This window comes from Rattus norvegicus, chromosome 10 (assembly GCF_036323735.1).
Source record: "Rattus norvegicus strain BN/NHsdMcwi chromosome 10, GRCr8, whole genome shotgun sequence".
In the NCBI taxonomy this organism is placed as follows: Eukaryota; Metazoa; Chordata; class Mammalia; order Rodentia; family Muridae; genus Rattus; species Rattus norvegicus.
Genome location: NC_086028.1, coordinates 72,642,551 through 72,666,818, shown reverse-complemented (window position 1 = coordinate 72,666,818; position 24,268 = coordinate 72,642,551). Strand labels below are relative to the sequence as shown.

General features: G+C 42.9%; 1 protein-coding gene and 1 non-coding gene across 5 annotated transcripts in view; both read left to right on the top strand.

Annotated features, from left to right (window-relative positions):
- The window catches only part of Ppm1e (protein phosphatase, Mg2+/Mn2+ dependent, 1E), a 135,797-nt gene that overhangs the window by 17,884 nt on the left and 93,645 nt on the right, over nt 1-24,268 (top strand). Inside the window, exon 1 of one of the 4 annotated variants that reach the window (XM_039086380.2) lies at nt 1-24,268. This exon is cut by the window's left edge and continues 17,143 nt beyond it; it is cut by the window's right edge and continues 13,588 nt beyond it. The exons of the other annotated variants lie outside the window; for them this stretch is intronic. The gene's annotated coding sequence lies outside the window, so the exon portion shown is untranslated. 4 annotated transcript variants of the gene reach the window in all.
- On the top strand, nt 21,516-21,622 carry LOC120095359 (U6 spliceosomal RNA). Its single transcript, XR_005490838.1, has one exon. It is a non-coding gene; the product is annotated as a U6 spliceosomal RNA (small nuclear RNA).

Genomic DNA, 24,268 nt, shown 5'->3' with positions numbered 1-24,268 from the left:
CAGCTTTTTCCTCTTCTCACACAAGCAGACCAGCGAGGCAGAGAGACGCAGCCTGAGTGCAGTCAGAGTCAGTAGCTGTCTGTGGGGCTGTGTGCTAAGTACCACAGTGCTTTCATTCTGCTTCACCAATGGAAGTGATTCCTAGACACCAGGTGCGTCTCCAAGGTCACACGAGATAAGCGGTACAACCGGGACTGGAAGTCTGCTGTACCTGACTCTGAAACTTGTTAATCTTAGACACTGAGCGGGCTCTGCCGTCTCTGAACTGACTCTTACTTCTGCCTTCCAATTTGTTTGCTTTAGCTTTTAGAACAGTGACTTGTAAATTTATGCACTTGTGCTCTCTCTCTCTCTCTCTCTCTCTCTCTCTCTCTCTCTCACTCTCGCACTCACACTCCCTCCTTCCTTCCCTCCACCCCACTTCTTTCTTCATCTAATTGATACCAATATGTAAAGACTTCAGAATTGAATAGTTCCTAAAGTGTACCCATTTCACTGTGCTTAAATCTTATTTGCTTCCCAAAGATGTAAAGAGATTAAGTATTGTTTTTTTTTTGTATCTATTCCACTGTGTAATCATATCTTGCACATGATAAATGTCCCAAAATACTAAAGTCCTTAAAGACATGTCTGGAGGAATGGAAGCACCCTTGGATGCTGGTTGAATAGAAAAGATAGCACAAGATGGTGACTCAGATCATAACTCAGCTTATATTATTCATTACTTTACGTCCTTCTTCAATCGAGAGTCAGCCCTCAACACTCAGTTCAAGGTCTCTCCTACTAGACGCATGTTCCAGAGGGGAGCCAGAAGTACCATGCCCTCCCGTGGCCCACACCGGTGTCTCTTTACTTCTGTTTTCCAAGTTGGGAATTGAACTCAGGATCTCACGCATGCCAGACAGACGCTCTACCTGTGAGCTATAACTCTAGGCCCTGTTTAGGCCAGCACTCTACCACACAGCTATAGCCTCAGTCACAAGACCTCATCTTTTAAAACTACTTTGGGGCGGAGGTGGGGAATGCTGGAGAGATGGCTGAAGGTTTAGAGCACTGGCTCTAAGGACAGGGGTTGTGGTCCCCAGGATGCACATATCAGTTCACAATCATCCTTAATTCCAGTCCCAGGAGATCTGATTCTCTCTTCTGGGTCCGTGTGCACCAGGCAGACATACAGGCAGTACAAGCAAAGCAGCTTCTCCATGGTTTCTGCTCCAGTTCCGGCCTCCAGGTTCCTTTGCAAGCCCCTGCCCTGACTTCCCTGGATGGTAGCTTCTAACTTGTAAGATGTAATAAGCCCTTTTCTCCCCAAGTTGCTTTTGGTCATGGTTTCTCATAGTAACAGAGAAGCAAAACTATTACAGCCATACAGGCAGTTAGAGTAGGTCTACAAATTAAACATTCACTGATAATAAATCATAAGTTTATTTTAACACAATTCTTTGGTATCCATATAACTTTACCGTTTATTAAAGATGAGTGCAAGTAAGCACACTAATGAGACAGATTGCTTATTTATGTTTCATGAATAATTTAATCCTGACTGCGTATTTGAGACTGCAGGACATAGAGCATCTTCTGTGCCGTTCACAGTTAATTGATAATTCGCTTTTACAGTCATCCATGTTGAGGAGGCCACTCTGCATTCATATACACTACAGAAAGGCAGAGGCCCATTTAGGGCTGTTTCCAAAATGGTTGACAATTCTCTCCTAATTTCAAGCCAAAATTCATTTAGTGATTTTTATTAAACTCAAGTGAGCAATGCAAACAGCTGTTTTAAAATCAAACATCCTTCACAGTCCAATCCAAAAGTATGCTAATCTGATACATTTTGAGGAATGACTGCAGGAAAATATAAAATGCCTTTGTTCTCTATAATCAAACTGTTTTAAAAATTAGATGTGTTCATTTTTAAGACATTTATATGTGAGTGGTTTGCCTGCGTGTATGTGCATCATGTTCATGCCTGCTGCCTGTGGAGGTCAGAAGAGAACATCAGTTCCCTTGACACTAGAGGTGTGGCTGGTTGACCAGGGTCCTCTATAAGAGCAAGTGCCCTTAACCATTGAGGAGCCACCTCTCTAGCCCTCATTATGTTCTTATAGGATCAGAGAATGCCACATGTATGGTAGAGGCAGTGCGGTTTATAACTTACAGTAGTCTTGACTCCAGGCTGGTGTTTCACAGTATCTTTGGTGCTGTGTGGCTGAGGCATGCATAGTTTGTGTGAAGTATGCATGTTTGTGTCATTAGGACCAAGGCTGAGGTGAAACGGCACGATGCAGTACCGAGAAATGCTTCCAGAAAACCTGGAATTCATTGTGCATCTGATTTGGATCCTTGGTCATTTTGTACTCAGAATCATTTTATTGTTGCCATTCCCGTTTTGTGTGATGCCCACGTTTGGTTAGGTAACCCCATTAGGAGTTACATCCCCTAGTTTAAGATGCTTTTCTGTAAGCATGGTGAACAGCAAAGTCCAAGAACTACTGCTTCAAGGAGAACATAGGGATCCAATTAATGTCTCATTTACATGATATTTGTTTAGCTAGGCAGCAATGTTATTAGCAGGCTAACATTTAGTGTCTGGCATAAGAAAATACAGGGAAAAAAGATATTTACTCCTCCTGACAGAGATTGCAATGTAATTCTAGCTGGCCTAATACTCGCTTTATATCCCAGACTGGCCCAAACCCAAAGCACTGTTTCTTGACTGTGTCTCCCAGTACTGGGATACAAGTGTTCATCACTATGTCTAGCTCACAAGGAAATCTATCTTTTTTTTTCATGTGTGGGTATGCATGTAAGTACGTGTGGGTGGGCGTGGGTGCATGACAAGGAGCTGTTTCAATGTTTCTAAATGTACCTAGAGATCCATACTTAATATTTTGAAACTGTCTTTGAAACCATAATTAGTGGTAAGTAATCTTGAATACTGATGATAGAAATAGTATAGAAATGAGTGTATTAGGTGTAAAACACATTGGTTTTAAAATTAAAGATTTTAAAAGAACTCACTAAATAGGGCACCTGTACATTCTAACATTGCTGTCTGTGTAGATTTTATGCATAATTCACTATAGTAACATTTGTGGATAATATTATATACTTATTTTTTTAACTTTATTTACCTGTGTGCTTGTGTCAGCGTGCATGCACTTTGTATGCCTGTGTGTGTATGCTATGGTGTGCCTGTGGAGGTATGAAGAGAACTTGTGTCTTTTCTCTCTATCCCATAATTTGATTTCCAGCACCTGCACAGCAGCTGACAACAGTTTGTCACTCCAGTTCCAGGGGATCAGATGCCCTCCCTCTTCTAAGCTCTGCTGCAAAGACATGGCACCCAGACACCCAGACACCCAGACACATAAAATAAAAAAAGTTAAATCATGTGCCTCATAACAGCATGGTTTTAATGGCTTCAATGGATGTTTACTTATTTATTTGAGACAAGGTCTCTCTAGCCCTGACTATGTTAGAACTCACTATGTAGCCCAGGCTGGCCTCAAAGGCAAGGGCAATTCCTTCCTCAGCCGCCATTGCTGGCACATATCTCCCTATAATGAAAATGTATGAGCTAGTAAATTTAAATGAGTGTGGCAGAATAGTAAGTTATCCATTGAGTTACTTTTTGTCAGGAAGGAGGAGGGGAAAGGATTTGCTTGTTTGCTTGTTTGTTTACAGTTCCAGAAGGATTGAGCCCTTGTGGCAGGGAAGACATGACATCAGACGAGAGAGGCGCGGCAGCAGGGACGGGAAGCTGGCTGGGCACACTCTCACCCTCACACAGGGAGAGGGCTGTCTGTTGAATTCTTAAAGAAAAACCGATCACTGAGATTTTTACAGGACAGTTTGTTGTTGTTGTTTGGTTTCAGTTTGCTTCCCATCAATTTATTTATTCACATCCCAATCACAGCTCCCATCCCCTTCTAGGCCCCCCCCCCCATGGCCACTTCCCCATCTCACCTCCTCTGATGGAACTAGGACCCACAGCCTGGAGCATGCTAGCCTCGAGCTTTCATTACCAAGAAAAGGTATTTCTGGTAGGCCTGGCCACTCATGCTTGTAATCTCAGCCCTTGGGATGTGGAGGTAGGAGGTTCATCCTTGGTTAGCATACTGACTCAGGCCCCCGAGCTGCAGGAGAATGTATCTAAAACACAAACAAACAAACTTGTCCGGGTGTGTGATGCATATCTTTAATCCCAGCATGCAGGAGTCAGAGGCAAGCAGATTTCTGTGAGTTTGAGACCAGCCTGGTCTACATAGTGAGTTCTAGGCTGGCCAGGGCTACACAGTGAGATCCTGTCTCAAACACAATGATACTACTTGGACATTAAATGAGACTACTTGGACATTAAATTTTGGTCTAAATTTTATACAAAAGTGGAGAAAAATGAATTTTTTGACATAAGTATAAAGAGTACCCTAAATATTTAAATATAAAAACCACAAAAATAAAGGATTTGATTCATACTGTAGTAGCATTTGCCAGTTGGGTAGGAAAAGTCAAGTACAGTGTGGAGGTCAGAACGAACGCCTTTGAAACAGAATACAAGGCGCTTAAGAACTGAAAGAATGTTCTAGATCCCAGTAGAATTCAAAGTGTTACAGTAGGGCATGAGCTCAGTAAAGGCAGGACATGTGTTTTGCTCACTATTCAATCAGTGCCTCGGATCCGAAAGATTTATGGTAAGTATATGATAACATTTTGTTATCATTATAAAATCTACATAACGATCCAATATGTATTTTAAATAACATTTTTTCCCCATCTAGGTTAGACTTGTTCACATTTCAGGATTTTCTTTTTGAAAGTAAAAAATCCCCCATCGCTAATCTCCAAAAGAGCCAAACCCCGTGGTGCATACCTGCACTCCCAGGGTTTAGGCAGCTGAGGCAGTGGGATTGCCACAGGATGGAGGCAGCCTGGGCTACAGAATGAGTGTTTAATAAGAAAGAAAGAAAAAAACAGGGAGGCAAAAATGGAGTGGCTACAGAAACAGTTCAGTGGCTAGAGCACTGACTGCTCTTCCAGAGGTCCCGAGTTCAATTCCCAGCAACCACATGGTGGCTCTCAACCATCTGTAACGAGATCTGATGCCCTCTTCTGGTGTGTCTAAAGGCAGCTACAGTGTATTCATATACATAAAATACATAAATAAGTAGAGCGCTTGCCTAGGAAGCTCAAGGCCCGGGGTTCAGTCCCCAGCTCCAAAAAAAAAAAAAAAAAAAAAGAGCCAAAATAAATAAATAAATAAAATTTTAAAGAATGCGGGAGGAGGCTGGAGAGATGGCTCAGCAGTTAGAGCGGTTGCTGCTCTTCCAGAGGACCTGGGTTTTGTTCCCAGCACCCACGATAGGAGGCTCACGAGGGTCTGCACCTCCAGCTTCAGGGAACCCAACACTTGCACAATAAGTACCTTACTGCCTGCTTCTCTCCTGGTTTTGTGATGCTGGAAATCAAACCCAGAGTTAAGGGCTTCCCCAGTAACATCCTTTGCCTCGCCCCACATTCATTCGTTTAGTCTATGGTGGAGGTGTGCAAGCTACAGGACACCTATGGAGGCCAGGGAATAACTTGTGGGAATCCTCTCTCACTGTGCTGTTTCCAGTTTAGAACCCAGACCCCTCAGGTTTGGCAGCAAACCCCCTTACGACCTGAGCCAACTCATCTGGCCCATCTTCACTCTCCTGATGGTATATTTACAAGTGTGTTATTTGTTGGGCAGTGTGGAGGTCCATTTCCTGAGGACAGACCTCACACGTGTGGCCGCCCCTGCTGTTCTGAATCCTGGAACTCCAGCTTCCAGTCCCCACCTCACACCAGTGCCTGGCGTCAATGCTGCCTCCCCACGCCTGGCATTGGATTTGATTTAATCCCATTTATATGGTATTCCTCCTGTCACTTGTGCCTTTGATGTTGCTTGAGCTCAAGTCTGTAGACTTCTCTGTTTCCTAAGAGTTTTGCGGCTTTAGTGCTGGAGTCCAGGTCCACAGCGCATTTGCGATCAAACATCTTGCGTGTATACTGGGAGTGGGGACTCATACTGTGCATGTGGATATCCAGTTGTCACAGCAAGATGTGGTTTTTTTTTTTTTTCTTTTTTTCAGAGCTGGGGACCGAACCCAGGGCCTTGCACTTGCTAGGCAAGCGCTCTACCACTGAGCTAAATCCCCAACCCCACAGCAAGATGTGTTAAAAGTCATTGTCCTTTCTCTCATCCAATTTTTAAAGAAACAGTATAACTTAAATTCTTGTTAAAAATTTTATTTTATTTTAAGAGTAGGGACAAAGCAGGGCTAGCTGTGAGTAATTCTGCAACTCTGGACAACTTCATTTTGTGAGCCCCTTCCAGTTATTTTTCCATAGACTTGAATTTTACAGAATTGTAATTATACTGTACTACATAAATCAGTCCCATATTTTGAAAATTGGAGTTTATTTTTATCTAAAAAATTTGCAATTTTCATCTTTTTACCTAAGCTAGTAATCTTTCATGGGATAATTTCCTTAGATAAATTTCTAGGAAGATCTTTGGAAACATTGAAAGCAACTAGAGTATATAATTTTGATTTGAGAATTTCAGGAGAGAGAAGGTTTGTACTATTTAATGTAACTGGCAACTGATACTGTCCTTGACTATGGCCCAGACAGCATTCAGTATAGTTTTCTGTGTATACTTAATTCTCATAAATTCAATTAGATAAGAAATCCCAGGCTCAGAAAAGTCGAAGCTTTACTCAAAGTCACTAGTAAATGACAAGATGGCAGGGTCTCTTTGTGTAGCCCTGGCTATCCTGGAGCTTGCTTTGTAGACCAGGCTGGCTTTGAACTCAGAGATCTGCCTGCCTCTCCTCCTGAGTGCTGGGATTAAAGGCGTGCACTACCAATTCTCAGCTCCTAATTTTATTTTAATTTTTAAAAATGAGAGTCTAGAGGCTGGAGAGTACCTCAGTTGGTGGTACTTGCCTAGCATTAATGACTCTCTGGGCTCCCCCACTCCATCATTCCATAAACTGAGTGTAGTAGTGCACACCTGAGAGCCCAACACTTGGGAGGTTGGAAGCAACAGGATCAGGAGTTCAAGATAACTCCTGCCTACTTGACACATTTTCGGACAATCCAGGGCACATGAGACCCAGGTTTGAAAAGTCTAAAAACTGATTTTTCTCCGAAGATAGAGTAACTTACTACTCTTGGAGTCTATGGACTTATAATGTATGTGTCATATTCCCATTTGAGTAGCATTCGACATTCCACAGGGTCTACAGAGCACACAACCAATACAGAAAGTACTCACTCAGTAACACCATGGGGACAGATGTGGTCATGTGAGCCCATACTAGCACTGATGTCAAGATTCAGGGCCAGTCTGAGCTACATAGTGAAACCCTGTCTCGAAAAGAAAATGGAAAATTAATTTGGAATCTTTAATACCTACATGTAAACTAAATTTCTAGATTCTTAAGTGTACAAATTGTACTATTTTACAAGCCAGTGAGATGGCTCAGTGGATAAAGGAGCTTGCCTCAAAGCCTGCTGTCCTGCCCTGGGCTCCCACAAGTTGTCTTCTGACCTTCATATGCATCCTGAGGGATGTCCAGCATCCCACTGAGCACAAATAGATAAAGTAAGTATCCCTTGGAGCGACAGCTCAGTGGTTAAGAACACTTACTGCTCTTGCAGAGGACCAGGGTTCAATTCCCAGCACTCACATGGCAGCTCACTTCTGTAACTCCAGGGAGCCCACATCCTCTAGTGACCTCTGCCAGCACAGCACAGACTACATAGTGAGACCGTGTCTGAAAACCAAATGAAACCAAGACGATTGCTATTATTACAGGGCCCAACCTTTCTTCCCAGTGTGCACATTTCCTTACAAGCTGAACATAACATTGAGTCTTGATTGAGAAATCTTTAAAATTCCTGAAAAAGAAATTTTACTATTTTAAACAGAATAAATACAACCATATAAATTATAATTTAGATGTCTGATTCATAGTCAGTGCATTAAGTTAATTGAGTTCAGGTGTTAGTAGGTGTTTCAATTGTAGAATTAATATATGTATTTATGATGATGAAAACTTTATAAGAATAAACCCGAACTTAAAAAAGAAATTGTAATTTTGAAATTTAATGGTTTTTAAAAATAGGTTTTGCTGCATATAGAAATAAATTTCCTTTTAAACCACAAATATGCCAATTCTCTGTACAAACCCTTGTTCACATTTCTATTTTTACAGTCTTTAGGGCAGCATTCTCCATGAACCTCCCCTTGATCTTCATCCCAAGAGTTAGACCATCTCCCCCAGATTAATAGTGACAGGGCCATTTGCTTTCCAGACAGAAGGAGCCTGTTCCGCCTTTCATGGTGGCTGCAGCTGCATGTGGAATCGTGAGGCAGGTCAGACTCACTCACTCACTTCTCCCAGTGCGGATGCTTTTGGTCCTTTTCATCTGGTCTTAGTTGATCAGGTTTCTTCTCCTAAGTGACACTTCAAAGAAGGTTCCATTTGTTTCTGCTCCAATTTCTCACTGCTGTTTCTCTATGTCCTTTGTTAGGCTGAAGTCTCACTCTGCTCCTGATTCTCTCAGCATGTATATAGTGGTAGATGTTGAGCTCTGTTGGATGTTTCCTATGTACCTTTTTGGGTCTTGGTATATTCTTGCACTTTGATCTGTTACTATGGTGAATTGCAGGTTCAGGGATGCAACTCAGACACAGAATGCTTGCCCAGCATGTACGAGGCTTTTGGGTTGAATCTCAGCACTGAAGAGAAAAGTAAAGAATATCGTATTTTCAGTTTGAATTCCTCGAGAAAGCCCCGTTAGTCACGATGATTTATTATCCTTTTCTTTTTTAAAAAGATTTATTTATTATATATAAGTACACTGTAGTTGTCTTCAGACACACCAGAAGAGGGCATCAGACCTCACTACAGATGGTTGTGAGCCATTATGTGGTTGCTGGGATTTGAACTCAGGACCTCTGGAAGAGCAGTCAGTGCTCTTAAATTCTGAGCCATCTCCCCAGTATTTTATTTATTTATATATTTTAAAGGGTTTTATGTGCATAGGTGCTTTACTTTCATGTATGGCTGTATGTCCCATGCATGCTCAGTGCCATCAGAGGCCAAAGAGGGCATCAGATTCCTTGAAATGAATGTTCCAGACAGAATCACCATGTGGGGACATGGGTAGGTGGTCAGTACTTTGAGGTGCAGAGCTACCTCTCCAGCCCCTAAAGACTTCATTTCATAATTATGTGTGTCTGCATAGAGTATGTGCCCATGTGTGCAGGTGTGCTCAGAGTCTGTTGTACAGGACCGTCCTCCCTGCCAATCAACCCCAGCTGTGTCTGCTTTCAAAAGATTATTCTAGCTGGGCCTGCTGACTGGCATCCCCTTGTAGGAGGTTCAGGGAGGGTCATGAGACTCTCACCTGAGCATACAGCCACTCCAAACTACCTTTTGTATGCAATTCTATCCTAATTGTATGTGGCCCGGGGAATAGACTGGGGAATATAAGCCAGGGAAGACTAGGGGAGGGTGGTGTCATCTATGCAGCTGTAGGAAATCAATCTTCACTACTGGGTGAACGATTTCCAGCGTGGCCTTTGTGGGAGGGTGAAGACCCAAAATCCTGCAAGGAACCCTTCACCTGTGCTGTGTCAGTAAGCTCATAAAACTCATTGATGCCATAGGGTGAACTTTGGTGGTACTGTATCTTGGTTTGTTATTGGGGGCTTATATTGTCTCCCCAAGAGAAGGAATTTTAGCAATTAACCCCTGGAACAGGAGTTACAGGTACTTGTGGCTTGATGTGGGTGCTAGGAACTGAACTCAAGTCTTCTGCAATGCTTTAACTGGTGAATCATCTCTCCAGGCCCTATTTGTGGGGTGTGTGTGTGTGTGTGTGTGTGTGTGTGTGTGTGTGTGTGTGTGTGTGAGAGAATCTTCATAGCTCAAGGTAGCCTTCACCGTGTTAGGCAGTGGAGGATGACTTCGAACACTGAGTCCTGCTGCTGTCATTTCCCACAAATGCCAGATGAGTGTTTCAGTCACTGATCTATTGCTATGAGGACACACCATGATCAAGTCAACTCTTAGCCGGGCAGTGGTAGCCCACACCTTTAAACCCAGAACTTGGGAGGCAGAGGTAGGCAGATCTCTTGAGTTCCAGGCCAGCCTGGTCTACAGAGTGAGTTTCAGGACAGCCTGGGCTACACAGAGAGACCCTGTTTTGAAAAACAAACAACTAAAGAACAACAACCACAAAGCCCTAAGATTCTGGGGCTGGGAACGCAGCTCAGTTGGTGAAGTGCGTGTTAACACAGATGGAGCTCTGGGCTTAGCCTCAGCGTAACTGGGCATGATGGCATGCCTGTAATCCCAGCAGACAGACAGACATGGGGCCTGGGACAGGATTTGAAACCCCAATACCCCAGCACCACCGTGACACACCTCTTCTCACAAGGCCATGCCTCCTAACTCTTCTCTTACCTGGGACCAAACATTGGGGGCAGGGGAGGGGGCATTTTCACCCAATCCGCCACAGTGAGCCTCCTACCAGCTGAGCTGCAGCCCCGCTCTCACATGCTTTTCTTGTTTTAGTCTATCAGGATAGTATGAGTTTTGTTGACTTTCTTCAGTGGATCTTTTCAAAGTGCCAACTTTTGATTGCGTTACTTTTCTATTTGCCCTGTTACAGGTCACCGATTGCAGGGTTTTCTCATTATCTTAGATCTTCGTTTTCATATACAAGCATTCTGATTTTATTTGTTCTTTCTTTGGAGGGGGGACTATTGTTTCCAAGGCTAGACTCGAGCTTTTGATTCTCCTGCCTCTACCTCCTGAGTAAGGTTGCAGGCGCACAGCAGCACACCTGGTTTCCATGGCACAGGTGATTAAACCCAGGGCTTTGTGCAGTTGAGATGGGTAGTCTACACCCCAGCCTGATAGACTGCATTCTAACTATTTTATTTCTTTAGGGAATATCTTTCAATTTTTTAAATGAATTTTTATCTTTCTATGTATGTTTGATGCATGTGTGTATGGTATTTGTATGTATATATGTTTGTATGTCTGTGAGGACAGCCATGATCATACCTCAGGGCACATGTGGAGGTCTGAGGACAATTTGCAGGAGTCGGTTCTCTTCTGCCACCATAAGTGTTCTGGAACTGAACTCCACCTTCAGACTTGAGGGCAGGTGTCTGTATGCACTGAGCTCTCGTGCCTGCTTCCAACATGTGTGCTTTCAACACGTATCTTTCTCTTGGCCACTATGTCCCAGCTCCTGGTTATCATCATTCTATGGTTTCCGTGAGCTTGGTAATTTTAGGTTCTACATGGGAAGTGATTAGTGCAGCCACCCTCCCATAGAAGAGGAGTTCTAAGGCTCGTCGTGGATGCCAGGGTCCAAGAATGTTCAAGTTGTTCATATAAAGTGGTGTAGAATTTGCAAGTACAAGACTGGCAAGATGGCTCAGGGGATAAAGCACTTGCTACACAAGCCTGATGACCTGAGTTCAGTCCCTGGGACCCATGGCAGAAGGAGAGAGCAGACTCTGAAAAGTTGTCCCTTCCTCCACACATGGGCCCTGGCCTGTGCATGTCCCCATACACAAAGAGATGTTTTAAAGAATTTACACACACCCATTTTCTCTTCTTAAATACTTTAAATCATCTTTAAATGACTTTTAATAATAGCGCGTGTAAATGTCATAAGTAGACTGTGTCTGTTGGAGGAAACTGACAAGAGAATGTCTGCAATAATGTAAGGTGGTGACATTTGTCTTTCTGTGTAATGTCCTCAGGCTTCATCCCTTTGGCTTCAAATAACAGGATTTGCTTCTTTTCAAAGGCTGGATGCTATCTGCTGCATATCCTCCATGTTTCTTTGTTCACCCAGTGGACACTTGTCCTCATATTTGGCTTTCATAAATATGCTGCAGTCAACATGGGAACTCAAACGTCTACACAAAATGCTGACTTCATTTTCTTTGGCTGTGCACCCAGAAGTGGGATTGCTGGATCAATCATATGATAGTTCTATTTCTAATGTAAAGTCAGTTGAGAAATCTCTATACTGTTTTCCATAACGGCTTTGCCAATTTACATTTCCACCAGCCTTACATAAAGATTCTTGCCGTCCACAACCTATACAACACTTATCTCCTACCTTTTACCTGGCTAATGACGTTTGAACACCTTTCCATAGTCCTGCTGGCCATTTGTATGTCTTCCTTAGAAATGTCTACTAAGTCCTCTGCCCAGTTTTAATTGGATGGCTTGGTTTTTGCTGTTGATTTGGATAAGTTTCTTATATATTTTGGGGTGGCCATGGTGATACATGGCAGTAGGCAAATACCAAAGAGGATGAGAGGTAGGATTCCAAATTTGAGTTCAGCATCTGTGTCTAAGCTATATAGTATAATGATTCATGTATGAAAGTATAGATGTATATATATATGTGTGTGTGTATATATATTGTGAATGAGAATTTCAAAAATGCCACATGCAGCTGTGCATGGGTTCATGGGCTTTTAGTCCACATGATGTTGGCATTTAGGGTACTGTTCTTTCTTTGTTGTGCACAGTCATATGTCTAACAGCACACTTGTCCTGCGCTTCCTAAATCCCAGTAGCACCTCCATCTACTAAAATTTCTAAAGATGAATCTCCCGTTAGGTGAGAACAACTGTTTAGCAGAAACCTGTATGAGTTAAAACTACACAGAGGAGTAGAGATAACATCAGTAACCCTGCACTAGTGTGTTCAGTCTCCCTTTCTTCTAGGCTACCAGGACTTAGGGTTAAGTAATACACTAGCAGGTGATGGGATATGCTTTCTGACCTCCTCCTCCTCCCCCTCCTCTTCCTCCTCCTCTTCTTCTTCCTCTTCCTCTTTCTCCTCCTCCTCTCCTCTTCCTCTTCCTCTTCCTCCTCTTCTTCCTCTCAGTGCATGATTATGTATACACGTGTATGCATGTAATTAGTATACACACATACTGTGGTCAGAAGTCAACATCAAGATGTCTCATCTTCCTCAATTGCTTATCCAACATATATTTCAAAAAAAGGTTTATCACTAAACGTGGAGCTTGCTGGTTTGCTAGAGTACCTAACCAGCAACCCCCAGGGACCATGTTGTGTCCAGAACGCTGGGGTTACAGATGCGCGCTATGGCACCCAGCACTTACAGGGGTGCTGGGGGTCCAAACTCAGGTCCTCATGCTTAGATAAGCACTGTACCAACTGAACCATTTCTCCAGCCCTGTTTTGTTTTCTTGTTCACACCAAAACTATTCCTTTAGCGTGCTTTAGGGAGTTGTATACATGGTCACTCATTATTTTAAATAACCATGGAGATGGTGAGGAAAGGATGATGCATTTCAAGTGTGTGAGAGTAACTTTTGTGGGAGGCAGAGGCAGGTAAATCTCTGAAAGTTTGAGGCCAGCCTGGTCTACAGAGCTAGGTCTAGGACAGCCAGGGCTACACAAAGAAACCCTGCCTTGAAAAACCAAACCAAACCAACTAACCAAAAAAAAAAAAACAAAAACAAAAACAAAAACAAAAACAAAAAACAAAAAACAAAAACAAAAACAAAAAAACCCACATACACACCTGCTCCCCCCCCAAAAAAGAAAGAAAACAGAGCCAGGATTGTTCTACAAAGAAACCCTGTCTCGAAAAGCCCACAAAGAGATTAGCTTTTCATCTTACATGTTATGACTAGTTAAATTTCATTATTATAATAAAAATGTTAACTCTATCTACTTTCACTGTATCACCATCATTCCTCCTTGGAGGCAAGGTCTTGCTTTGCTGGCCAGGATAGCCTTGACCTCCAAGGCTCCAGGCTCGCTGTGTGTCAGCCTCCAGGAAGCTGGATGGCTGGTATGACCCCAGCACCCAGCCTTTGTCCAAGCTCCGGTTTGATCAGACGTGATCAAGCCCTGGCACAGAAGCTTCTCGCCGTTTTCTTGGTGCTGTTGTTTCATGGGTTGAGGACGGACCTCTTGCATCCTAAGCACATCTGTGCCGGTGAACTGTGTCCTCAGATCCTTGCCGTCACTCCGTAATGATGCCACTATCTGCACAAAGATAAGCAGACGGTGTGTTTACTGATAGAAGTGCTGGGAGATATTCTGAAATCCCTGAGCATGCAGCTTCACAGAGTAGCCTTGGAAACCATTCTGTGTCCTTTTCAGTCTTCAGAAAATAAAAACTGAACCTTTAGTATAAAGAAAGCAAGTCTAAAGGTGTGTGATTCCTCACTGACTTCCTTTTCCCCGAGCTTTAGACATGATCTTACTCTGTAGCCCATGGAAGCCTGGAACTCATTGTGTGTCCTAGCCTGGTCTTCAACTCGTGCTGATCCTCTTGTCTCAGCTTAAGCCACAATATTGGGCTCATATGATTTATTTCGATATGAATCCACACTAGTACTGGTAAACTGTTTTCATCTTTGTAAGACAAGCCTTGGTGTGTTGCCCGTATTGGTCTTAAATGGATGATTTCAGAGCTGCGATTATAGGTGTGCACCATCATGCCTAGCCCTGGTATTGTATTAGTGAGGTTTGGACTGTTATGATAAATTATTATGCTAACTCCCACACATTGTTCTTGTAAAATAAGCTCAATTTCTTAAGCAAGAGGTAGACTGGGGACAGGGGCTGGGATACTTGCTTCTCTTTCAAGGGACTCAAACTCTGTTTGTGGCACCTACATTAGATGGCTCACAATTGCCTGCAACTCCCGCTCCAAGGGGATCTGACGCCTCGACCCTCTCTTTAGGAGCTGGCATTTTTGTGCATACACACAATTAAAAATACTAAAAGCAGGATTCATATGCCCCCCCCCACTAAGTAACTGTGGGGCAACTCTGTTTAGCTCCCTATGGTTCTATAGACATAGGCAGCTAAAGTACTGAGAAAGACCATATGTTTTCTGTGTGGAGTTGCTAGCTTTCTGGGTAAAGAACATGCTTCCAACTGTGCGTGAGGATAAGGGTGAAGGTCGTTTATCACGAGGTGAGAACTGATTTATTTTTATGAGAAATTACTTTTATTTTTTATTAAATTTTATTTATTTACACTCCAAATGTTGTTCCCCCTCCCCCGTCCAAGTCCCCCCCTCCTAGAGTTCTTCACCCCATTCCCCCTCTTTGGCTCTGAGAGGGTGCTCCCCCACCCACACATCACACACCTACACCCACCTTCCCCCTGCCCCCCAGCATTCCCCTTCCCTGGGGCATCGAATCCCTACAGGATTAGGCACATCTCCCACTGAGGCCAGACAAGGCAGTCCTCTGCTACATATGAGCCAGGGGCCACAGACCAGCTTGTGTATGCATTTTGGTTGGCAACTTAGTCTCTGGATGCTCTGAGAAGTCCAGATTGGTTGATCCTATTGTTTTTCCTATGGGGTTGCAATCTCCTTCAGCTCTTTCAGTCCTTCCCCTAACTTCTCCGTAGGAGTCCCCCATCTCAGTCCAGTGGTTGGCTGTAAGTATCTGTATCAGTCAGCTGCTGGTGGAGTCTCTCAGAGGATACCCATGTTAGACTCCTGTCTGCAAGCACAACATGGCATCAGTAATAGTGTCCAGGTTTGGAAAGGATCCCTCCCAAGTTGGCTGGTCACTGAATGGCCTTTCCTTCAGTCTCTGCTCCATTTTTGTCCCTGCACCTCTTAAATGACTTTTAAAAAGCTATTACGGGCTGGAGAGATGGCTCAGCAGTTAAGAGCACTGGTTACTCTTCCAGAGTTCCTGAGTACAATTCACAGCACCCACATAGTGGCTCACAACCGTCAGTATAATGAGATCTGATGCCCTCTTTTGGTGTGTCTGAAGACAGCTACATAAAATCAACAATAAATCTTAAAAAAAAAAGCTATTACTGATATTTTCCTTCCTTCCCTCCCCACCTCTCTCCCTTCTTTCCCTTACCCCTCTCTCTTTTCTTCATGAGACACAGTCTCACGTGTCCCATGCTGTCCTCACTTGACTCTCTTGACTCCATTCCTAGTGCCTTGCACTAGAGATCGTATGTGTCTGGTGTTATTGATATGTTTATTTTGAGATTTTTTAAAAAATGGGGTGTGTGCGTGCATATGTGTGTGTGTGTGTGTGTGTGTGTATGTGTTCGTGAGTTTGTTTGCATCACATGCATGCAGGAGCCCGTGGAGGCCAGGGAGGGGCACTGGATACTCTCGAACGTCAGTTATAACTATCTTCCTAAGTAATGGACTACAGGTTTCAGGCACCAACCATGCTTGGGAATGTGTGCAGTGCTCCCAGCCTTCACCTCTTCAGCATTTCCACTGCGTTTCCATATCCTCCATATCCACCAGGAGAAAATATTGGGAAGAAGGGAGAAGGGAAGGGTAGGAAGTGGGGGTATGCCCAAAAAACCTGATACGCATGTAGAGAAGTCTCTGTTAAACCCAGTACCATATTTTATGGACATATATCAATAGAATGGGGTTTGATGTAGTCTTAGGAACCACTATAGTGGAATTGCTATGAGTCAGAGGACTAAGCGTAAGCAGTCTCAAAGATGCTAATCTGCAGGTTTGCCAGCTCTGCTCTGTGCTGCCCTGGGCCGTGAGCTGACTTCTTTAAGCCTCTATTTCCTCATCTCTGAATAAGAAGGTCAGGTTACCTCGAGCATTAGGTGATTTCTATGCAAAGCGCCTAATGTGGTGCCTGGCATAGCACAAGAGCTTCTTACAAACAATTTACATACAACATGTACATACAACATGCTCCAACAATAAAGCTAAAGTAAACATGGTACTAACTTAAAATTTACTTCAACTAAGTAATAGAACCAGCTGGAAAACTGATAATTAGATTAAAAATAAGCAATAGTTTATTTTATGTGTTTTATGTTGATTAGTATGTGCTTTATGTTAATTAGTAAATGTAAAGATAATTATTTCTGGTGATGTCAGTGATTTAAAGATGATGCTTTGGCCATTTATGTGGACATGTTTGGTCAAAGCAAGATGAATTTTTCATACCAAAGAGGCAGAATTTCTGTTAAATGGGTCAGTTTACCTGGCACCTGCCAGTACAGGAGAGAGGAGGCAGATAGGATTGATGGAGACAGGGCTATTATACTTCATCTAATTGAACGCTTTAATTTTTTGCAACTTATTTAACATAAAGGACTATCGTTTTAAAGGTGACTAAAATTAACTATACAAATAAGCAGAAATTGCTTTATAAAAAGAAAGCCTAAAATGTTACTTTCTCTAGAAAACTCATGGTCCAATTTTATTCTGACCATAGGAAAAAAAGAAAGTTTCGGATACATTAAAAGAAACTCAGCTGTTGGTTTGGGATGTTACAGCTGGAGCCACGCAGGCAGTGAGGACCATCTGCTGATACAGTTGACTTGCTACTACATTGCGTTCTGTTCTCAGAGTGCTACAGTTACGTTCTAGAACAGTCCTTACAGCACCAGGGATAACACTTCAAACCACTGGTTTTCTTCCATTCTTTGGGCTTATTTTTATTCAGTTAAAAAAATGTTTTTCGGGCTGGAGAGATGGCTCAGCGGTTAAGAGCACCCGACTGCTCTTCCAGAGGTCGTGAGTTCAATTCCCAGCAACCACATGGTGGCTCACAACCATCTGTAAAGAGATCCGATGCCCTCTTCTGGTATATCTGAAGAAAGCTACAGTGTACTTATATATAATAAATAAATAAATCTTTAAAAAAAATGTTTTTCAGTGCTGGGGATCAAACCCAAGGCTCACACATGCTAGGCAAATGCCCTCTAGCTGCGGAGTTACTGCCCCAGCAAAGTTATTTCTGTTCTCAAAGCCCACCTAAGAAGTTTCCCGGGATGGTATTGGCCACACCCTTGCGTGTCACACCCAGCAAACCTTCAGTGTACTTTACAGGCAGAGTAAGTCAAAAAAGTGTAAGTTGGTCAGCTTTCAGCAGGAATTCTTGGTCCCAAACAGGAAGAGCACAGTTGGTTTGCTGTTGTTTTAAAGTACTTGCTTTATTTCTTAAATGGCGGATGTATGTGTGGGTATGTGCACATGATTGGAGGCGTCCAAGAAGTACAGATGTTATAAGAGGTTGTGAATCACATGGGTCTTGAGAACTTGGGAGTCATCCCTCCAGCCCTATTGTGTTTTTGTTTTTGTTTTTGTTTTGGGATAGGGTCCAAACTGTGTCACAGGCTGTCCTGAAAGTCAATATGAAGCTTAGACTGATTTCAGCTCTTTCAACTTGCAATGATCTTCCTGCCTCAACCATCCAAATAACTGACATTCAACGGTTAGCCACCATGCCAGCCTCCTTTTCACGATTTTGATAATGAATTTGTTTGTTGATGATTTATTTTGAGGATATTTTCCACATCTTTGCTAGCATTTTAGGTAACTTATCTTGGTATTTTTTTCCCAAAGTAAATTAGTGCTCTATTGACTTGGAATATTTATAGTCTATAGCTGTATTTATAGTTGATTCACTAGGAGAAAATTGGAAGACTTAAATATCTATAACAATGTAATTGGGAGTCTGCCTTTTAAAATAGAAAATTTAAATTCATCTTTTGCATTATGGTGTTAATAATGGTGCTCTTGTCTGCGCTGTTTTCCATGTTCAAAGTTTATTATTTTCCATGCACTGTGCAATCAGAAGTAAACTGGTAGGAAAAAATGAAGACATTGCTAACAGATGTCTTAAAGTGTAGGTATCCGGGGTTGGGGATTTGGCTCAGTGGTAAAGCACTTGCCTAGCAAGCGCAAGGCCCTGGGTTCGGTCCCCAGCTCCGAAAAAAAAAAAAAAAGAAAAAAAAAGTGTAGGTATCCATATGACTCAAATGTCCCGTTACCCGTTTCTATAAGATGTTATTGATTATTGACCAACAGGCACAAAGTGAATGGGTTTCGGGGTTGAGGATTTAGCTCAGTGGTAGAGCGCTTGCCTAGCAAGCGCAAGGCCCTGGGTTCGGTCCCCAGCTCCGAAAAAGAGAAAAAAAAAGTGAATGGGTTTCTGCTGCTCCTCTGTCCTGGTTTGTTTTATGTCTATTTGACATAAGCTAAAGTTGTCTGTGGTCCTAGGTTCTAAAAGAAAGCAGGTTGAGCAAGTCAGGAAGCAGCACTCCACCATGGCCTCTGCCTCAAATCCTGCCTCCAGGTTCCTGCTCCAGCTTCTTGCTTCTGTTTCCCTAACTGACCTCAACCCTCTCCTCTCTGGGTTGCTTTTGGTCATGGTGCTTCACCACAGCAGTAGTGATTCTAACCAAGGCATCCTCTAATGCAGTGGTTCTCAACCTTCCTAAAGCTTTGACCCTTTAATTCAGTTCCTCATGTGGCGAACCCAACCATGAAATTATTTTGTTGTTACTTCATAACTGTAATTTTGCTACTCTTATGAATCATAAAGTAAATATCTGATACGCAAACCCCAAGCAGTTGGGACTCACATATCTAATGGTATAATTTTATTTTTTTCCATTTGCATCCTTACCAATAACTTGGGAGGCTGAGTAAGGAGGGCTGCCATGGGCCAATGGCTAACCTGAGCTATGCAACAAGCCCTCACATCTAAAAACAAACAAAATACCCCACAAGCTCCTCCAAAACCAAGAAAGATACTAGCATTTTTATCCTTTGTTGTTAAAAGGTAAGGAAACAAAGGCAGGAAAGATGTCTTAGAATTCCATTTCATTTTTGGCTCTGTAAGCTCCCTAAGAAGGGGACTTTGTAGTGTGGTCTGTTCAAGAACTCTGTGATGGAGCTGTGGCAAAAGCTGTGCTTGACAGATTCACACTGCGTGGAAGGAAAATGGTGGGGATCGAGCTGTTAGCTCACCTCAGCGCAGACATTTTTTTTTCCTATGTTGTTTGTGGGATACATTTTTGTCTTAACTATAAATAGCACACATTGTTTTATTCTGCAGGTTTCCTCTTGTCTCTTTTTAGAAGCAAGCAGTCTATAAATCACGGAAAAAGAAGTGTCTCTTCTCTCGCCGTAGCTCAAGGCTTGTTTTTTGAGACAGGGTGTCTCTGTGCAGCCCTGGCTGTCCTGGGTTATGCAGACCAGGTTGGCCTCAAATCTCAGAGAACCGCCTGCCTCTGCCTCCTGAGTGCTGGAATCAAAGGTGTGCACCTTGTAGCTCAGTGTTAAAGCCCAAAACAATGTCCGCCTTAGACCAGCACCATAATTGGTGACTCAGCCAGTAAGAAATGTTATTTTTAATTTTTTTGATATTCTTTATTTTCCATGCTGAGCAGGCTCCCCATGAACCTATGAGCTGCTTCTCAAAAGGAAGGCGTCTGAACATGGCTTCTCAAAAGTGTTCATTTGTTTGTCTCCTGTTTAACTCTTTCTCGGCCAAAGAAAATTTGATCTCTTTTATGGCAGGGGCTGCTTTTACCTTTTATTTCTTATCTTTCTTTTTTCTCTAAATCTTCTGGCCCCTGAAGGTTTTCAGATACTCCAAGATAGCTTTTCTTGGCTTGTACAGTGGGGTTTTCAAGCCTCATTCTTCTGAAAACACCTTGGAGTTTGTCTTACCATCATGGAAATTTTATGTGGAGAAAGACCCAACCTAAGATAACTTAGAAGAAGATTACTGTCTTTGCAGAGGATCTTAAGATGTCCTTCTGGGTCATTTGCTTTCCGATATTGCCAGATTGTCCCTTATCCCAGTGAAAACAGATATAGGAGACTGTACTGTAATTAGCTAATTCTGTCACTCCTGCCAAGACAGTGACGGTTCCTCACTGTGAACACGTTCTGCTGCCAACAGCTCGATTGGAACATTGTGTTTATTTATGAGGGGATCTGAGTGCGAACAATTTGGCTTCAAGATTAAATGAGGGAATAGGTTATATTGATAAACCTGATGTAATATTAGTCTTTTAAAGGAAAATTACAGTCACAAAAAAAGGAGCTCACATGTAAAGTATTGAACATCACAGAAGTGGAAAACTCTCCTTATTTTATGAGAGTTCCTTACTTTCATTCCTCTTGCCTTTGTGAAAGCAGACAGATGTACTGGAGCCAACCTAGCTTGGTGTGACAACAGCAGATTGGAGCACAGTGCAGAGCTAGGCGTACAGATAGGCAGTCCGGGTCAGGGGTATTTAGTATATGCGAGGAACTTTGATGGGCTCTAGTGGGACACAAAGCACATTCATGAGGATATGCATGCATAAACATCCCTAAGTCATACATCAATAAGGATATGCAGAGCTGGACGTGCTGGTGCACACCTGCAATTCCAGCACTTGGTAGGTAGAACATGACAGTCAGGAGTTGAAGGCCTCCTTAGTTATAATGACCCAGAGTTCAAGGCCAGCCTGAGGCCCTGTCTCAAAACATCAAAAAGAAAACCATATATATGTATATGTGTATGTGTATGTGTATGTGTGTGTGTGTGTGTGTATACATATATACATATACATACATATATATACATATACATATATATATTAGAATGGGACTAGATCAGTGAATCACAGAGACAGAAGAGTGCTTGCTTTGCAGCACACTTACTAAAATTGGAACAACACAGAGAGAAGATTAGTGTGGCCCCTGAGCAAAGAATGACACAGCTCTGAGAAGTGTTCCATATTTTTTTGAGTTTCAAATAAAACTTATCTGACATTTTAACTCCACAGTGTATTTTGCTGATAGGATTTAAAATAATAGATATTTCATCAAAGCCATTATTAGGTTTTTTTTTTGAAATGTCATTATGAAGTTCAGTGTTTTTCTCCGGTTTTGTTTTTAATCTAAACCGACTTTTCACATTTTGGATTAAAGTGCTCGAAGGTCTGTAACAGGAAGCAGAATGAGCTGGACGCTGAGCAGGATTTTCAATAACAAGGGAGGGGTAGGAGGGGCCAATGGGCATCAGTTAGAAAATCAGAACTTTGGGGAACAGAGGAAACCCCGAGTCCTGAATGGATCCGAGTTGTTATCATGGGCGTGGCCATGTAAACGACCGAAGTGGACCTCAGACCTGTGGTAAAGCCTAACCCTTGGGTGAGGCTTAATGATGGTAAAACCTTCTAGAGTGCACGTGTGGATGTTGATAGTGTGGTGGGACGAAAATGTCCACTGTGGCTTTCTTCTTCAGGGTGTTTTTGACTTGAACACTGCTCCCTTACAGAAACTGCTCCTGCTGATATTAGCTAGACCCACCCTTTTGGTCAGCTGTATACCATGAACCCCGCCTCCTTGGTCAGCTGTATACCATGAACCCCGCCTCCTTGGTCAGCTGTATACCATGAACCCCGCCTCCTTGGTCAGCTGTATATCATGAACACTCAGATCTTCCCGGATCCTGCAGCTTTTCCAGGAGCCTAGACCTCCTGATCCCAGTTTTTCTAGGTCCATGTGTCTGGACCTGTCATTTCTGTACTCGATCCCCGCCTCATCAGGTCAGGTGTGTGGCACCCGCCATGTAATGCTGCACAGAGAGTGGAAGCCTGTGTGGAAGCTTGTGGGCTGTTCCCGCCTGGAGTCCCAATTACTAGAGACGCTCCATTTACTCATTGGAATGCAGGAGTTTGAGGCTACCCTGGGCAGCATCCCAAGAACCCATCTCAAAAATAAAATCAGATATAAAACTTAAGTTGATTCTACAAAAGGAGTATCATTCTAACGAGGAAAGAAGGTGGGGTGCGATCGTAAGTTAGACATGGCTGCTTGCATTACTGACATCGATTTTGTGTAAGGATAAAGGAGAGTATAAGGTTAACTTGTATTGGAATATATAATCATTATTGAAGTGATAAGGGTTTGTGTAGTATTTTCATGTGCGTACTTGAGTCCCATTGCATTCATGCCCCTGTATGATTTCCTTTGGAAAGACTGGGATTTGAAGGTGTTGCCCCTTAACAAGCAGTGTAACCTGGACCCATCCCTAGTATTACTGACTTCTCAGTCGCGTGCGTCATGCACTACATCCAGTGAGTTGTTTTCAGGGCTGCTGCACCGGTCGGTGCTGCCTCGTTCTGGAGACAGCCGTCATCCAGGTGAGCTCTTGTCAGTTCTTTCTGCAGAGCCAGCAGAAAATAGCACATGGCAGCCACAAGGCACTACAACTCGAAATTGTCGCCGTTGCACAGAACCTCCAGTGTATGAACCTATGAGAATAGCTCCCCTTCTCTCTCTCTCTTGAGAAGATGGTGTCTTGCTATGTAACCTAGGCTGTGCCCCACATGCCTGGCTTTACGGTGTGAGTTTATTCTAAGACGATGTCCATTCATAAGAACAGAGACAGGACTGGCATGACCCACACTCTGAAATTCCATAGTCACACATTAATGATAAACCTGTAAGTTGCATAGACCTGTGTGGTACAGGTTATTTTAAGAAAGAAATTTACAGGACTCATAAAACATAGTAATTTTCTAGCCTCTCATGTGGTCCCTTCAGGATAAAAGCTGACCAGTGGACTCATAAGTAAGCCAGTTAAAACCTTCCTTTTAACTCTAGAATTCTCAGTTGGAAAATAAAAGCTATCGTCTATCAAATTAACTGTAATTAGGTGTGTGAGTAAGAGCGATAACATGTGGATGTTGTTCTGGATCTCTTAAAGGCATGCTACATAGGAATTATAGCTGAGGCTGTTGTAACTGAGCCTCAATGCAGTAACGTCCTTAAGTACAGTATGACAAGGAACCTACAGCCTAAACACTGGGCTCTTCCGTGCCTCATGTCATTTGGTCTTTTGTGTAGACTAGGGTTTTTTTTGTTTTCTTTTGTTTTCTTTTGTTTTTTGACATAGGGTTTCTCTATGTAGCCCTGCCTGCCCTGGAATTCACACTCTGTAGACCAGGCTGGCCCACTGCTTCCGCCTCCCAAGCGCTGGGATTAAAGGTGTGTGCCACCACTGCCAGGCCAGACTATGATTTTTTTTTTTCTGGAGGAAATATGAATCGCTTTGGAACTCCTTCTTTGCAGAATTATCATACAGTGATAATATTATATTGATTTGTCCAAATCCACATAATTTCTGACAGCCAGCCATGATTACTAATAAAAGCCACACATTTTCTAGTGTAGTACTTAAGGGGTGGGCTGATGGGCACTTTTTTTTTTTTCGGAGCTAGGGACCGAACCCAGGGCCTTGTGCTTGCTAGGCAAGCGCTCTAACACTGAGCTAAATCCCCAACCCCTGATGGGCACTTTTTAAATTAGGTAGATCTCTGCTAGCCCTGCCCCTCTATCTGCTTGTTTGCTTGTTTGCAAAGGTTTATTTTCACTCCCAGTTC